This window comes from Paroedura picta, chromosome 7, assembly GCF_049243985.1.
Source record: "Paroedura picta isolate Pp20150507F chromosome 7, Ppicta_v3.0, whole genome shotgun sequence".
Lineage (NCBI taxonomy): Eukaryota > Metazoa > Chordata > Lepidosauria > Squamata > Gekkonidae > Paroedura > Paroedura picta.
This window is the reverse complement of record NC_135375.1, coordinates 78,289,035-78,307,075: the sequence shown is the minus strand read 5'-3', so window position 1 is coordinate 78,307,075 and position 18,041 is coordinate 78,289,035. Positions and strand designations below refer to the sequence as shown.

The 18,041-nt window shown below is 42.2% G+C and overlaps 2 long non-coding RNA genes across 5 annotated transcripts in view; one reads left to right on the top strand and one right to left on the bottom strand.

The window, feature by feature from the left end:
• The window catches only part of LOC143841161 (uncharacterized), a 50,998-nt gene that overhangs the window by 11,070 nt on the left and 21,887 nt on the right, over positions 1-18,041 (top strand). Inside the window, exon 5 of one of the 3 annotated variants that reach the window (XR_013232592.1) lies at positions 2,900-2,999. The exons of the other annotated variants lie outside the window; for them this stretch is intronic. This is a non-coding gene — a long non-coding RNA (uncharacterized LOC143841161). The remainder of the gene's footprint in view (positions 1-2,899; positions 3,000-18,041) is intronic. 3 annotated transcript variants of the gene reach the window in all.
• LOC143841162 (uncharacterized) overlaps positions 1-18,041 on the bottom strand; it is a 49,700-nt gene that overhangs the window by 14,366 nt on the left and 17,293 nt on the right. For both annotated transcript variants that reach the window (XR_013232595.1, XR_013232596.1), the window contains one exon: positions 4,661-4,758. This is a non-coding gene — a long non-coding RNA (uncharacterized LOC143841162). The remainder of the gene's footprint in view (positions 1-4,660; positions 4,759-18,041) is intronic.

Sequence of the window (18,041 nt, the reverse complement as noted above, 5' to 3'; positions counted from 1 at the left end):
TTTTGCTCTGTTCAAATGAATGACACTAAATGTTGACAGTTCAGAAAATGGAAAAATGGTCTACACAAGTTTAATACGTATTATGCACAACTGCACTGGTATTGCACGGTAGCACAAGACTAAAAGTGTCTCTATTTGGAGGCAGAGCAGTACATGATGGGAAGTAGCCAGGATGCCTGGTTCATCATCTCAGGATTAAGACCACAGAACCTGGGAACGATACATTTAAAAGGACAAAGATGCCACAATTCTCCGTGCATACAACACCAGAAACTTGTGTTGCCATCTCTCATGGCAGAAAATATTAGTTGCAAAGATTATACTAGCACTAGTATTCTTTCTTAATTCTTTCTTAGACCTACCTCTTGATTATTCCTTTTGCCTCCTTTGTTTTCATGCAGTTGTCTCTGAAACTTGCCTGCCCATCTTAAAGCAGATTTTTTGCACAGGTATATTTATGCAAATATGATTAGAAAAGGATTTTAAAAATTCTTTGTACTTCTAATGTGGGTCTGTTGCCTTTCTGGAGCCTTCCTGTTCTATGGGCATTATATTAAAAGCTTGTCATTGTCTGGGGCTTAAAATACTGTACATGTTCTGTGATTTCTTAAATTTCAACACATACAAACTTGGCAGTCTTAATTCTGAAACTGTAAATCCATAGAGATAACCCAATAATTTAACACCTAGAAATAAAAGCTAAACCCCCCGATGTTTATCAAGTCTTGAACCAAACAGTGACTACGAGAGGGTGAGAACTTTTGGACTATGTAGAAAGTTCTTCCTCATTGCAATGGCCTAGTGCAATAAAGTTGGATTTTGACTTTCTCATGGACTAGTGACATACTGTCAGCCATGAGCAAATAAGCTGCAAATCTAAAACGTATAGTGGGGAAGACAAAAGAGGATAGAGAGCAGAGCTGGCCAGAGCCATCATGGCCCCCAAGACAAAGATTCTTCCTGGGCTGCCTGCCCACCTTTCACACTGCTACTTTCTCTTCCCTACATGTAGCCCAGAGCCAGCCACTGGATGAGAGAAAATAGGGAAAGGACAGAGATTTTGCTGGCTGCTTCTCACAGGGCTGCTCCAAAGCTTTGCAGATTGGGCTGATGAGGGGAGGATGGAAGGCAGCAGTAGAAGATACATTGTACTTGTGGCCCTGCCCAAAGGCACAATGAGGTGTCCTTGTGGAAATCAGTCATTGTGCTTTCTATTAGTTCCTCTCTCACCTCCTCCTCCTCCCTGTGTGCAGCCCAGACCAAGGAGGAAAAGGGCTGGATGAGACCATTGAATTTTCCTCTGCTGAAGGCTATTCCCCACCACTGCTACCACCTCCGCCTTGGGAGAAACAGTCAGAGTGCATCCATCCTGGCCTTTCTCACCACTAGGGTTGCCAAATTTGGGTTGAGAAATTTCTGGGAATTAAGGGATTAAAGCCTGAGGAGAGAGGGGTTTGGGTAGGGGTGGAACCTCAGTGGGATACAGTGCCATAGAGTGCATCTCCCGAAGCAGTTCTCCAGGAGAACTGATTCCAGGTGTCTGGATCGTGTTTTCAATTCCAAGGGCTCTCTAGGTCCCACCTGTATGTTGGTGGCTATACTGCCCACTACTCTTCCTGCTCAACAGTGAGATCTATGGTGCATGCAGGGAAGATGAGGTGAGATCTTAATCATACAATTAAAGAAGGGAGATGATAATGGAAGGGTTCTCTGAAATCTCTGGCTGATCTGGTTCAAATTTTGTTCCCCTGCAGCCCACCCCACCCCACCCCACCCCCAGTCACTCTGGTAAGGAGAGAGACACAATAGGAGGGGATAAATGTGAACAAATGCAAACCATTTTTCCATTATTTCTAGCTGAAGATGCATTTTGTGCAAGTGGTCCTTGCCAGCCTGCAAAGGTAGGATGAATATGAAATGAGGGTAGTACTTTTAAATTATGCCCCAGTAACCAGAAGAATGAGCTGAAGTATTCCTGGTTCAAAACATTACTCAGTCATGTCATCCCATTCCTTACAACAATCCCATGGGTAAAAGTCACCAGGTGAGCTTTGTTGCCCAAGCAGGTATTTTAAGCCTAGCCTTCTCGGTCCAGTGCTAACTACTGCACCATAGTACTGCATTATTATAGCAGTATAGTATCAGCTTCTGCTCACACTAATGGTACATAATATAAATTGGCAGTATTATTGCAAGAATGATTAAAGTCATGAATGTGAAAATACATTAGCCTTTCATTCTGTTGTGAAAAAGAGGTTCCAACCAGCTTGCAGGAATTCAGCACTGCTGCCAGTGTAATGCCACACACCGGCTTCTCCCAGCATGGCGTAGGGCAGGGCTGGGCAAACTGTGGCCCTCCAGATGTCTACAATTCTCATGAGCCCCTTCCTCATGGGGATTGTAGTCCATGGACATCTGGAGGGCCACAGTTTGCCCAGCCCTAGCGTAGGGGTTTTAGAGCCAGCATTCTGTAGAGGTTAAAGAGCAGTGGCCTCTGATCTGGAGAACTGGGTTTGATTCCCTACTCCTCCACATGCAGTCAGCTGCGTGACCTTTGGCTAGTCACAGTCCTGTTAGAGCTGTTCTCGCAGAGCAATTCTGTCAGAGTTCTCTTAGCTCCACCCAGCTCACAGAGTGTCTGTAGTAGGTAGAGGAAGGGATAGGTTTGAGACTCCTTGAGGTAGTGAAAAGCGGGGTATAAAAACCAACTCTTTTTCTTCTCTTAGGGCTGTTCTGACAGAGCAGTTCTGTTAGAGCTCTCTCAGCTCCACCTACCTCACTGGGTGTAATTTTGTGGGGAGGGGAAGGTGTAGGTTTTGTAAGCCATTTTAGGTCTCCTTCAGGTAGTGAAAAGTATTTTAAAAAGCAGCTCTTCTTTTTCTTCTCCTTCCCCCACTAGGAAGCATTCAAGCACAGCCCGCATGTAGCATGATGATCTCATGGTGATTTTGTCTGTCTGATGTTCTCTACCCCTCACCCAGGATCACTCTAGAAAACAGGTAGAGTTTATGGATATTGATCTTTTTTGTTTCAATATTATCGATATTTTTGAGACCAGTATTGAGGGCCATTCCACACATCAAAAAACATAGCATTAAGCCAGCGTAATTGCTTAACGCTAAAAAAAATCATCCCCCCCCCACCATTTCTCACCTCCTTCTCTCTCGCTTTCTTCTCCCGCTTTCTCCTGCTTTCTGGCACTCTGCATGGCTGATTAAAATGGTGGAGGACAGAGACTCACTATACCCAGGACTCTCCCCCCTGCCTGTCAATCATGGAAGACAGCCAATCACCTTTCTCCCAGTTTTAAAGGGAAAGCGATGCAAGCAATCTTTTTTTTTAAGTAAAAATTCTTCGTTGCTATGCCTATGCATTTAGTCTATGCATCTATGCGTATTTTAATGCCACCCCGTTTTGAAATTATGAGAATTGAAGATCAACAAAAGTAATTTTTCCAGATGTTTTTTTGGGGGGGGGATTTTTTTCTCTCTGCCTGGATGAAGCAAGGTGTATTCATTGCTCCAGGCAGTTTGCTCCACACAGTTTGTTACAAGAAAAAAAATAGCCCCATTCCAGGGAGAAGGGAAAGGGAGGCGGGCATGAGGGCAGGCGCTGGAGACAGAGATCACACTACTTCTGGCCACTTTGGTTATGCACATTCATTTCACTAGTGGTTGTTGGGTGCTCTCCTCCTGCTCGTGCTACATAGTTTTGGGGATTCCCCAATCCAGTTTTATGGATTCCTCAACTAGCGCTTTAAAATGGAGGATGTAGCTGCTGGTTTGCTGCTGCAGAAGGTAAGTATCTCACTATATTTTCCAGGTGTGGAATGGCTCTTAATATTCTGCAGTGTTTTAAAATACAGGCTGATTGCTTTGTAACAATATCTAACTTTGTGAGTCTTGAAGGCACTGCAATTTTGGTTTTTGAACAGAGCCCAAATTCATTTATGGGAAAGAAAATGAACTTCAGCTGAACTGAAATATTTCCTAGCTACAAAACTGACATCATGGGATTAGATTTAGAAGAGTGAACTGTACTTTAGAGGGACAGGCAGTACAAAACCATGGCTCCACTCTGACTTCCCAGCAAGAGCTGAACTTGTGAATGGGGAATTTCATGTCTGAATGACAACTTCCTACTGTCTCAGCATATTTATTATTTATTTATCTATCCTACCTGTCTAAAATTTTGCCCAAGTGAACCAAAAACAAGAAGAAAGCAATGCATTATAGTTGACTCAAAACTACTAAACCAGGTCAGAATCTCCCAGACAATAAAATTCTTAGCATTAAAAACAATAATCAGTAAAATTGTTACCATAAAATTTCTTCATAAACATTGAGCAGGCCAGCCATAATGAGTGGGGGTAAAATACCATGAGGGCAGAAAATGAGCTGAAACCAGCATGAAGATGCATGTTGCTCTCTCTCTGATTTTTGGCTATTTCCTGAAACATGCTGACTTACACAAGGGCTGTTCAGAGCACAGCTGTGTGAGTGCTATACTACCCTGGACTCTGTGTACTGTAACTCGTCTTGCTGTGACAGGATTTTAATGAGCTGAACTTCATGAAAGGAAACACAATTTTTCCAATAGCTTCTCAGCCCAGGTAGCACCTGTGCAATTGCCATCTAGATAGCTGCCCCATATCACACACCTGTGTGTTGCATCTCAGATAATTCTATTGATGTCTTGTGAAAGGAAACCTTTACCCTCCCTCAGCAGTGAAGGCCATCTTCTTCACTGTCCAGAAGCCTGTGATAAAGCAGAGAAGAAAAACAATGGAACAATGGTTATTATATTTCACTGAAAGATCCCTACATGTTTCACATGCTGCTTGATCAGAGGATCTAAAATAAAAGAATTAAAAGCTTTATTTTTTCCATAAATGTATGAATACAGAGAATTAGAAACTGAAGACAGACAATTCAGTGCAAATTGAGCATGGCAGAACTGTTTTACAGGAGCTATTCGATGATCTGACCCATACAGCGATGAAATGCTTGACGTTTTTCCACATAAAAGACCTACATATATACAGATGAAACTATTTGCGTATAATGCATAACTTTTGGATTAAAATAAAGCATTATTAGTTGGGGGGGGTGCAGTCTCATCCAGCCAAAGTATATGGCATGTATAAGATTCGGGGGGGGGGGGAGAGGTTAGAGGAAGTGGCCATCCTTGTTGTAAGACACATTTTGATGATCTAAGACACTGTAAGCATAGAGGTTCATGAATCTAAGAGATTCCAGTAATAATTTAGCCTGTGTGCATTATACACCAGTAGCAGATTATTCTGGAATTCTATTATAGAGATGCAATCCTCACAAGGATATATCAGGGATCCCAGCCTTCTTGAGCTTCCACAAAAAAAGAATGATGGAGGCCTCTGTGAGTGCTTCCTTCAGACATAAAAGTAATGGGGTTGTTTTAGAGCTCCTCTGAAGCACCTACCGCTCGAATGAGGTAGCAAAAAAACTATGACTGGATCTCTGTTTTGGAGGAGGAGGAGGAGAAGGAGAAGGAGAAGGAGAAGGAGAAGGAGGAGAAGAAGAAGAAGAAGAAGAAGAAGAAGAGAGTTGGGTTTTATACCCTACTACCAAGAAGAAGAAGAAGAAGAAGAAGAAGAAGAAGAAGAAGAAGAAGAAGAAGAAGAAGAAGAGAGTTGGGTTTTATACCCTACTACCAAAAAAGTCCATTGTGTATAGAAATACAATGGGCAATAGGGAGTGGCTATAGTAGGGCTCTCGAGGCCAAGAGTCATCTGTGGGGCCTTCCTCCCTACCCCCCACAAACCAGGCAGACTGACAAGGCAGTGGCGGGGCCATTGGGGCCAGAAGAATTCATTTGCAGAGCCTTCTTTCCCTGCCTTCAGATGGCCACCGCCACCCCAGATGGGCACCAAAGGCAGTGGCCTCCCATTCTCTCTCCCAGTCACCCCAAGAGGCCAGCTCACCTGACAGTTGGCTCTTCCTGTGGGTGGATGGAGGAAGCGAAAGCAGTCAGGAGGTGGGGCATCCTTTACATGATTGGTCCTCTGGGGGGTGAGTGACATCACCGATGACCAATCAAATAGTGAGTGCACTGGGTATATACATACCGGACTTTATAACATGGAATATTTTTTTACTACCCAAAGGAGACTCAAAGCATCTTACAATTATCTTCCCTTCTTCTCCCTAGAACAGACACCCTGTGAGGTAGGTGGGGCTGAGAAAGTTTTGACAGAACTGCTTTGTGAGAACCATTCTAACAGGACTGTGACTATCCCAAGCTGGCTGCATGTGGAGGAGTGGGGTTTCAAACCTGGCTCTCCAGATTACAGGCTGTCACTCTCGACCACTGCATCAAGCTGGCTGTTGGGGAAGATGGCTCTTTGAGGAAAAAGGAGAGGGTAGCTGGGAAACAATGGTGGGGGCACATTTGGGATCACTGGCAAAGGGTAATAATCTTCTCTTTAGGGGTGATGGTGGGATTGTTTAATAGAATAGATTTGCATAGTATGCTCCCATGAAACCTTTAGTGGTTTGGAAATTTATCTGGGGATATCTCAGTGGCCAGATCCTTAACAGCAGCTGTCCCCAACCCCCGGTCCGGGGACTGGTACCGGTCCATAGATCAGCCGCAGCTTCTCCTTGTCCTCCTCTTCAGCTGCTGCCTTGGGGGCTGTCCTGCCACTCTGCCGCCGGCTCACCTTTGATGCTCTCCGACGGCTGCCATGGCTGGGACTCCCCCTCAGCGTAGCACTGTGCAGCTTCTGCTGGCAGCGCCCCCCAGTGGGCAAAGGGAAGTCAGGGGCACCAGTGGGAAAGCAAGCGCAGCAGGGGCTCAGGCGGTGGCGAAGTCCCTCGGCAAAAGACTACCCTCCCCGGGTCTCAGTAAATTTGTCAAGCGTTGACCGGTCCCTGATGATAAAAAGGTTGGGGACCACTGCTTAACAGCATACCGGCCAGAGATGGTGATAGGATGGATATGTCAGTGTACTTGGTGTAATGTAGAAACATAATACGACTTAGATTAGGAGGTTTCTTGTGATATTCTGGGATTCAATAGTAGGCAAAAGAAGATTCCTCAACAGAGAAGTTGGCTGAGCGAAGGAAGCTTGTAAGCCACAAGGATACCTTGCAAGTCCCCTTCACATGCTTGGTTTCTGTTGCACAGAATGATGATAGTCTGCAGGTATGCATGGATATAGGAAGGGGGAATTAAAGAAAAAAGAAAGAAAAACAGATGCTAATTATGTTAGCTTGAAAGGTACGTTTGTCTTACTTCCTCTTGCACACTTAACTTGAAAATGCTGTAATTTTTAGCAAGCCAGGCATTTTGTGCACTAAAGTAGTTCTGGCTGGAGTGGTCTTGATGAATCCATTATAAACATAATAGGTCTGTGACAGGTCTTGTTTAAGGGTAACAATTCATAAAATTACTGGAGTCACTGTTTTGGTACAGGTTATGTCATAGTTAAGAAGCTGACCTTTAAGAAAGGGGATATGCTTTAGATTTCCATGAGTTGATGTTAATTGAATGAATATTCATAGGATGTACAAAAGAGAACATTTAATTACTTGATATGCTGATGACAAGCCCCTGAACCATGCAAAGATTTTCTTAGCCATCAGCTTTATTTGGGCTATTATTATATCAGTTCTCCATGTCCTGACTTGTCAGAGCACTGGAAACCAATGTTTTTCCTTTTGTGGTAGTACCATGGAATGTTATGATTTGGTTGCATGTGTGTTCAGTTTCAACTGGCAACATGCAAAACTGTGATAAGGTAATGATGGACCTAAAAACTACCATAATGATGGCACTTGTGTACTTGTAAGTTCAACAAGATCCTAGCCTTCAGAAGTCAAATTTTATTGCACCAGCTCATAGACATAGGGAATGACATTAAGAAAAACAGTGCAACATAGTATAAAACAATCACAATACAATCACCCATAAAATATCCTTCAACAATCTAAAAACATGATATATAAAATCAATTAAGAATCTAGAAATGTAAGCCAACTTGGGAAGGATGGGGTATAACCATTACATTATATTACTCATGTAATAGTTAACAAACATGAATCTTAGGGTGAATACCATAATACCACAGAAAGACCTAGAGTGAGCAAGATAACCGTACATTGATGAATTATTCATGCACAGCTTACTTTTGATTTTCACTACAATCAAGTAGGTAGAACTTTACTTCAAACGCTGTCTGTGCAATCTGCACCTCCCCCCCCCCAGATTCTTCTTTTAGGAATTATGAAGTACATATTCTTCATACTTATGATAAAACAGGTTCTGTTTGTGGGCATACTCACATACAAACCATCACTTCTGAACTTTGTTTTTTTAATATTTAGAAAAGATTCCCACCTGTACCTCAGCTGTTCCCTGTCAATGTTTTTCCTCAGCAATCCAAGTACAGCAATAAAATCATGTCACTAGACTCATCCTGCTTGTAAATTCCCCCCACCCCTCCACCTCCAATTTACATGATGGAAAAAGTGAGCAATAGTGGAGCTTATACTGCTGAAGAAGGTAGAAGATACAGGGTGAAGGTACCTCAATGTGGGTAGTGGATTAATGGAGTGAGCTCCAGGTAGGTGGGAAAAGGTTATATGTGGGGGGAATCCAAGAGAATATGCATGCTTTTAAATTACCTTAAGTTTGGAATTGAAGCAAGGGGAAAAACTGGCACAAAACTACTCTTAGATCTTTTCTGCATGGGTGGTACTCGTATGGCAGCAGGGCTAATCCCTGCTTGATACGATGTCAGAGCCGGCCCAGCCACTTCCAGGGTCTGGTGCACTTTAGGCCCTCCGTTACCCTGTGACAAGGAAACACAGATACTTACATGTTCCCTTTTCTGTCATGGGCACGATTGGGCCCATCCATATGCAGGCTCTTGTTAAAGGGGAAGAGTCAGGCTTTTCAGGCCCACCTCCTTCCCCTCCTACAGTGTCCCAGAAGGGACCAAAAATCCCACTGTCAGCTCTGTGGTGCTTTGTGGCAGTGCAGAGCCAATTGGGGGCATTTAATTTTTTTTCACAAAGGTGGGATTGTGTTATGTGATCCCACCTTTGTGCAAATAACCCCCCCCCCCTCCACACACACACATGGACAGCGGAACATTTCCACCTCAGCTGTCTGCCTCATGTTGAGGAAGAAATCCAGGGCAGACGGGATCCTTGCGGAAAAGTATCAAATAATTTTGGGAAAGTGACTGGAAAGCAAATTGAGTGCTGAAGGGAGGGAAATCAATGCAGAACAGAAAAGAATATCTGGCAGACATGCACAGTGGAAGCAAGGGAATATACCCATGCATAATAGGACATCAAACACACTGGTATCAGAGAGTTTTGGTTGGATCTTTATAGCTAAGCGAATAAATTTTGCCCTTTGAAATCTGACCCATTTATTTTGGTCTCCGAGTAATAACAAAAGTGTGGACTAATCCAATCATCCTGGATATCTTGTTCAAATACTCCTGAGTTTTCATTCACCCCCCCAAAAAAACCCATGTGGACAGGTCCTTGACAGATCTCTGGTCACAAGAGCAAACTTACTCATTATATCTTTGTAACGACCTCTTAACATTGCTAGTGATAAGATATCCAATCGTGCCTTAGTTAAGTCCTTCCAGTCCTCAAAGTTTAATAGATCAGTAAAATATGCTAAAAGATTTAATGGAGGGGGAGAAAGCTACCTATAAAGTGAGGCTACTTTTGAGGTGCCTGATACAGCATTAATTTAAGCACTTATACCCATCAGCCTTTGTTTTACTAACAGTTTGGATGCAAAACACCCCAGCCTTCTTAGATATTCTTCTGAGAAAACAAATTTGACTTCTCCATGAATTGAATTTCATCCCATCACAATTCTAGGTTAAAATACTCAAAAGTAGGCAGAAAAGGATTTTCATCCAAAATATTAATAACAGCTTTGAGGACTACAGTTGATATTGGAGGCAAGAACAACTCAGATCTAACTATACTTGATGCAGATCTAACTATACTTGATGCAGTTGAATTTGGGACTGTTAATAATATGTGGGTGCATTTGTTCTGAATAACTTCATGTGGGTTTAAAGTTTCCAAATCCCCACATTGGAGCTGGGAAAGTACCTTTGTTCTGTACATTTCCAAAAGTGGGGGCACCAACCAGCCTCTTCTTGTTCTATAAAATACCAAACACAATCTTTTCAAAATTCTGTTTTGCATGTTCAGCATGTACTGACCAAGAGCCAAAATTGTGGCAGATTACCTCTAGGTATGTGAAAGAGGTCACCTACTTTAATGGAATCATATCCAATGTCCAGTTGTGGAGATGGGTTCTTCTACTAAAGACTGTTTTGTCATAACTTACATGTAACAATTTTTACAGTAAAATCAAAATTGTTTCACCAGTTTTTTGAGGACTTCATACATGGGACTTAAGTCAAGTACCATCAGCCTTCAGAAGTACCTTCACATAGGTGGACAATGGCACATAATATGATGCCACAGTTTTCACATCCATGTATGACTAAGACTCACAGATTCAAGCTGGGGAGACAGAGGCCACCATGTTTCCTCATGGAAATCCCAAACATGAATGGAAAGATCAGAAATTTTCTCATAACCACCAGAAACATCTATAACTCTGTCACAAACTTTAAGTATATATGCATATTTTAATATGTGTATATTGTTAGTATCAGAAAAGTTACTTTGAAGTCTGGAATCTATAGTCAACTTATAAAGAAAATCTTCAATTAAATAAAAATGTCTTACACTATCTTAGTCCTCTTTAAGTACCTTACCATGCTTGTAGCCATAACAGCTAGTGAGATTACTTTTTTACATTATCTTGAAAAAAATCTCTTCAGAGGTTCAGCCATACTGGACTTAATACTGACCAACAGGCAAGAGTTGGTGGATGAGGTGAAGGAGGTAGGGACCCTAGGGAGAAGTGACCATGTCCTCATAGAATTCCTTTTGAGATGGGGAGCCAAGGAAGCTTGTAGCCAGACGCGGATGTTGGATTTTCGTAGGGCAAACTTTAATAAACTCAGAGACATGATGAGTGTCATACCATGGACGACAATGCTGGAAGGAAAGGGAGCATGTGAAGGGTGGGCGCTACTCAAACAGGAGCTATTGCATGCTCAATCAATGACTATCCCAGAAAGACGAAAACACTGCAGGAGCTCTAAGAAGCCTATTTGGATGAACAGAGAACTTCAAGAGGAACTAAGAAAGAAAAGGAAAATGTTCAGGAAATGGAGGGAAGGACAGAGCTCTAAAGAAGAGTACCTACAGGTTACTAGTCACTGTAGATCAATCATAAGAAAGGCCAAAGCTGAAGGTGAGCTAAGATTGGCCAGGGAAGCCCATTGTAACAAGAAAAGATTTTTCAGCTATGTGAGGAGCAAACGTAAAGTGAAGGAGGCAATAGGCCCACTGTTGGGTGCGGATGGACAAACTCTAACGGAAGATGCAGAGAAAGCAGAAAGGCTTAGTGCCTATTTTACATCTGTTTTTTCCCACAGGTCAAAGTGTTTAGGCACATCTAGAGATGGCCATAGCCAAAGGACAGTGTCTGGGTGGCAGGTTAACATGGATAGAGAGGTTGTCGAGAGGCATTTAGCTGCACTGGATGAGTTCAAATCCCCTGGTCCAGATGAAATGCACCCGAGAGTACTCAAAGAACTTTCCAGAGGAAAAAAAAGGCGGAGCCATGGCACTTGGATAGCTCGAATACTTCGAGCTCCTGTTCCACTGAGGGTCAATCGCTGCTGTGATTGACAGAATCGGGTTTTGGGTACGATAACCCACCCTTAAATCTTCTCAGGAATTCCTTGTGAATCTCTGGGGCCTCTCTGTTCCGCAGGGAAATTAATCTCCCACTGGAACGTAAGCTCAGTGTGCACAGGGTCCAGCAAGCGCCGTCCGCCATCTTAAAATCTTTTTTCCTTTTCTTCCTTTTTCAACTCTGCAATCTACAAAGCTTATTTTAATCTACAAAGCTAATTGGATACCTCCCAGCAAGACCTTCGACTCACCACAACTCCGGAGTGAAAACATCTGGCAGACATCAGATCGAGCCTGCAAACAGTGAGTGGGGTTTCCCTCGGCACCTTCTTCCCTGGAATGAACTCTCGGCGTGGAGAGTTGCTCTCGCTAATCCAAACAAGCCAGACTGACAGGACTGTCTGATAATACTGAGGGGGTGAAGCTGCCAGATTCCAAGATACTGAATCATTAATCAACGCAGAGATGCAAGTGCTTTTCCGCTTCTCCGTCTTTACTTTTCCCCCGTTTCTGGCTCTGCTTGATGCCACCTCATTTTGAGGCAGGCTAATTTCCTTTTTTAATCAGAAGAAGAACTTAAATCAACTCAATCTAATGAGTAACAGCTCTTATTATCTGTTTTATTATATCTGTTTTTCGTCTTCGAAGATAAGAGAGATTAGAGCCATGGAATCTCGCGAGAACTAAGCCTTAGAGACATTCCTTTAATTAAAAACAGACTGTTGCTTTCGTTAGGACTCTGTAGGACCTCTACTGGCTATTTGCAAAATTGCAAATATTAAGTCTAACAAAATTCCAAACCTGGAACATGTTTTCGTTTAAAAAATTTGCATATCTTCTAGACAAACAAACACAAGACTTGAAAGAATCTTTAAATGGTTCACTTAAAAATATGCTCATGGAGTTTAAAGGCATTAAGGAAGAAGTCTTTAACAGGAATGATGAACCAATAGTAGTGGCTGATGATAGCTCTAAACAAGATGGAAAATTACCAGCAGAAGAGGAATCTGAAATTATGGAGATAGAAAAGGGGATGTCAGAGTCTTGCAGCTCAGATAAGGACACCCTGCCTGAGAAGATATACAGCCACTCCAAAGCAACAATACTCAAGAAAGACATATGGATCTGCGGTGAAAGCAATCGATTGAAAGGAGCATCATGGAAAAACATCTGTACTGATATTGGAGTCCAGGAGGTACAACTGCTTCAAGATTTATCGATGTATACTCCGAGGGAAAGACTACAACTATACTTTCCCAGCCAAAGACCAATGGGACAGAACATCAGTCAACGGGAGTCACAAGACGTAATAAGCCTCGAAATGAGACCTCCCTAAGAAGCTTGGGGAATGGAAATGCAACACAGTGGTCGAAATTCCTTTCCTCCTTTACCTCCTTTATGTAGCCATATAGGCAATATAACTAGTTAAGAAGTTAATCTGGGGTCTAAGATCTTTTAAGTAAGCTGAATTTGTATTATTAAACCTAATTTCGCAGCGGCTACCAGCCCAAAATCAAAGCATAACTAAAAGGAGACACCTAATGGAATGGGCTTACATTATAGTGTGGGGTTTTAGATTTCCTATGATAGCTGAATTTGAATTATCTAGCATATCTATGTAGTGACTTTCAGCCTAAATTTAAAGCATAACTAAAAGAAGGTTTCTAGCTGAGGAGGTGTATATATAACTAACGAAAAATATTTTCTATTAATTAATGAAGACTCCATTTTATTATTTCTGGTATCAACAATGTATACTTATATATATTTGTTTCCCTTCTTTCCGTACAACTAAGTATTTTTTTTCTCTTTTTTCCCTTTTTCTAGTGAAAATGTGGAGGGCTCTAGGACTATGTTAAGTATAAACTGTTTATGATTGTTAAAACTATCAGAAACTATGCAAACAAATGTTGAAATGATGGTAACAAAGTAGACTTCTCTTTTTAAATGTGGTGCAAACGTGAAAAAGTCTATAAAAAGTCTATAAGCTTTGGGTAAAAGTCCATAATATTGTAGCCAGTCTATAATCTTAAATGGAGAGAAGAGGGTTTGTAAGATTGAAACAGGGAACCAAAATGTTTTTCCACAGCGCTTCCTAACCCACATACAGAGCTTCTTCTACTATGCGACGACGGCAACAAAACTAGAATTGGCCAAGAAATGGAAAACGTAAGAACTACCCTCGACAGAAGACTGGGTGAATAAACTAGCTGATCTTACCAAGATAGTCAAACTGACACTAAGAGGCCTTTCAAGAATAACGGGGCCCTTACCTGAACTATTTACAAAAGGGATTAAAAATGGGGAACCAAGTGTATCAAATGAAGAGTATAGCTCTCCTTTTCTGTATTAACAATGTAGATTGCATGTATCTCACTGTTTTCAACTCTGGAAAATAAAATAAAAACTTTCTATAAAAAAAAAAAAAAAAAGAACTTTCCAGAGAACTTGCACAGCCCTTGTCCATCATCTTCGGAACCTCTTTAAGGACTGGAGATGTCCCGGAAGACTGGAAGAGAGCAAATGTTATTCCGATCTTCAAAAAAGGGAGGAAGGATGACCCGGGAAACTACAGACCAGTGAGTCTGACCTCTGTTGTGGGGAAGATAATGGAGCAGATATTAAAGGGAGCAATCTGCAAACATCTGGAGGACAATTTGGTGATCCAAGGAAGTCAGCATGGATTTGTCTCCAACAGGTCCTGCCAGACCAACCTGGTTTCCTTTTTTGACCAAGTAACAGGTTTGCTGGATCGGGGAAATTCGGTTGATGTCATTTACTTGGATTTTAGTAAAGCTTTTGACAAGGTTCCCCATGATGTTCTGATGGATAAGTTGAAGGACTGCAATCTGGATTTTCAGATAGTTAGGTGGATAGGGAATTGGTTAGAGAACCGCACTCAAAGAGTTGTTGTCAATGGTGTTTCATCAGACTGGAGAGAGGTGAGTAGCGGGGTACCTCAGGGCTCGGTGCTCGGCCCGGTACTTTTTAACATATTTATTAATGATCTAGATGAGGGGGTGGAGGGACTACTCATCAAGTTTGCAGATGACACCAAATTGGGAGGACTGGCAAATACTCCGGAAGACAGAGTTCAACGAGATCTGAACACAATGGAAAAATGGGCAAATGAGAACAAGATGCAATTTAATAAAGATAAGTGTAAAGTTCTGCATCTGGGTCAGAAAAATGAAAAGCATGCCTACTGGATGGGGGATACACTTCTAGGTAGCACTGTGTGTGAACGAGACCTTGGGGTACTTGTGGACTGTAAACTAAACATGAGCAGGCAGTGTGATGCAGCGGTAAAAAAGGCAAATGCCATTTTGGGCTGTATCAACAGGGGCATCACATCAAAATCACAAGATGTCATAGTCCCATTGTATACGGCACTGGTCAGACCACACCTGGAGTACTGTGTGCAGTTCTGGAGGCCTCACTTCAAGAAGGACGTCGATAAAATTGAAAGGGTACAGAGGAGAGCGACGAGCGACGAAGATGATCTGGGGCCAAAGGACCAAGCCCTATGAAGATAGGTTGAGGGACTTGGGAATGTTCAGCCTGGAGAAAAGGAGGTTGAGAGGGGACATGATAGCCCTCTTTATTTGAAAGGTTGTCACTTGGAGAAGGGCAGGATGCTGTTTCTGCTGGCTGCAGAGGAGAGGACACGCAGTAATGGGTTTAAACTTCAAGTACAACGATATAGGCTAGATATCAGGAAAAAGTTTTTCACAGTCAGAGTAGTTCAGCAGTGGAATAGGCTGCCTAAGGAGGTGGTGAGCTCCCCCTCACTGGAAGTCTTCAAGCAAAGGTTGGATACACACTTTTCTTGGATGCTTTAGGATGCTTAGGGCTAGTCCTGCGTTGAGCAGGGGGTTGGACTAGATGGCCTGTATGGCCCCTTCCAACTCTATGATTCTATGATTCTCTGATTCTATGATTCTTCTAAACCATAGGGCAGGCAGACCTGGGTAGACTTTGGGGCATTACCATGTTTGAGATGTAGCTCCCACCATGAAAATACCTGGAGTCTGAGAATAAAGGAAATTGTTGAGCCGACTATGATAAAGTGTCATAGAGTTCTATGGTGTTGAACAAATACATTTACCATAGTCTGCGAAGAGAGTTCTCTTTTCTCAGGGCCATTTCAGGCATCATTTTTATGTAGCAAAACATGTCAGGCTTCAGATTACAAATCTGCTAGGAACAAATACCATGCTATATGAAACCTCATTCTGTGCATCCAGCATAGCTACCATGCTCTGATCTAAAAGCCAAGTAAGGCCTTGCAAAATTCCTCATGACAAATTGCATTCACATGAACCTGTGTGATCCCATTATATACCCTCTCATTTTCTCCTTATGTCTCAAATTATGATGCTTTGCACACTCTGCTAAATAGTTTAATGCATCAAATATAATCCCCTGTTTTCTTTATTATAGGACTAGCAACTGGTCATTACAATGTAAACACCAAATTTAAGTGAATAACAATTCAGCAATGTAAGCACTACTCTCAATCACTTCTGAACTATCTATTCCCTGCTTGGTATTTGGATTCTGCTTCTAGAACTGGCACATAGTACACTGGCCAGGAAGCTCTGTATAGAATGTATTGAGCGGCTGTCATTTAGGGAGAAAACTTTGTTTAAATCAACCGATAAAACAGACTACAGGGAGAATACTGAGCCTTTCTTCATGATTTGTTAGCTTTCTATTTACAGGGAGTATTTTATGTGGTGAGTACCTAAATGTGTTGGTATATTCAAATATACAGCTCCCCTAAAAGCATTCTGCAAAATGTTTTTCAGCACCTGCAAAATATTATTCTAATGACTGGTCAACTGAACTTTAAAGCTCCTTTTGGAACATAACATCTGTACAGTTCCTGAGAGGATACAAAAGATATATACAGTGAAAAATAACCTCTGTGTTGGAAGAGATGAGAACTTGAAAGGTGAAAAAGACAAACCAGACAGAGCTGTTGCCTAAGTAATCAGCAATAGGGAAGGGTGTGAACTACATTTTTGCAGTTCATTTCAGTTCATGGTCAAACCACGAACTCAACCACAAACTGATACAAACTGGGATGCTGGGTTGCAATCTGATCTGTAGTGATTCGCAACCTCTGTGTTTTGCTCTCTACTGCTCTTTCCAGGAGCAGAAAGCAGGGGTTTTCCCAGCAAAAAGCAGTAGGGAGCAGAAAGCAGGGACTTTAAATGGCCTGGCTTTCTGGTCTTCACGAACCACCATGAAGCTCCACAGCCTTTAAATTTGTGGTATCTCATGATGGCTCTTCAGTTTGTGAACCATGAACCAGCCAACATTTGTTACAAAGTTAAGTACAGGAATTGGTTCATGCCCATGGCGCCAGAAAAAGTGGCAAAAAGTCCCTGCCTTTTCATCTGGGGTTTGAAAGAAACCAACATATCTCCTCCTCCCTCGCAACACTGGACAAACAAGCTCTTTTTAAGGTCAGTTCTCCCAGTGTATGTCTAACTGTCATTGCACACCTGACACATGTCAGATGTATTTTGTCACTTAGCCCTAAGACTTTGTGCTCCTGGAAACTAGTAAATATAGGGAGGTAGCCGAAAATCGGAAATGGAATACATGAGAGAGTAAAGTACCATGGTAAATTCTTGGTTGAATAACCACAGCTAGAAATAGAAAACAGAAGATTAGAAACTTGTCATGCAGGTTGTCAAAAAAGCATATAGCTCAATTTTAAAATGTTTGTTCCAAGTCCCAGTCTTCAATCAGACTTATTTCCTTGTTAGCATACTTAAGTCTGCAGTCTTGATTTGTGACCCAGTGCTGCACTAGTTTACAGGCCTTACTGTTCATTTCAAACATATACTCCAGGAGCTGCTGCTATTGACAACTGGCCTATTCTTGGAAGATTACAAAGAACTCTTTCTTTAGCCATTCTAACAGGTGAAATACTTCTGCATTCCTTTCCCATTATGTCTTAAGTGCTATTGGGAACAGGAAAGGTGCTGAGTTGCTTACATACCTGGCCAATGCCATGCAATTTTGAACCTTGACAAGCTAGTTAGGCTTCAGCTAAGCTGCCAAGAATAATGCCTCTCTTGTCAAACTACAAGGGGGAGGGGGAGCCTGCAGCTGCTGTATGTGCCGGTAAGTGCAAGGGAGATGATATGCACCGTGCAAATTGCTCGTTGGTGTGCTCTGCTATTCCGACTACAGTCACGTCAAATGGCTCCTGACGTGGGGTTGTGG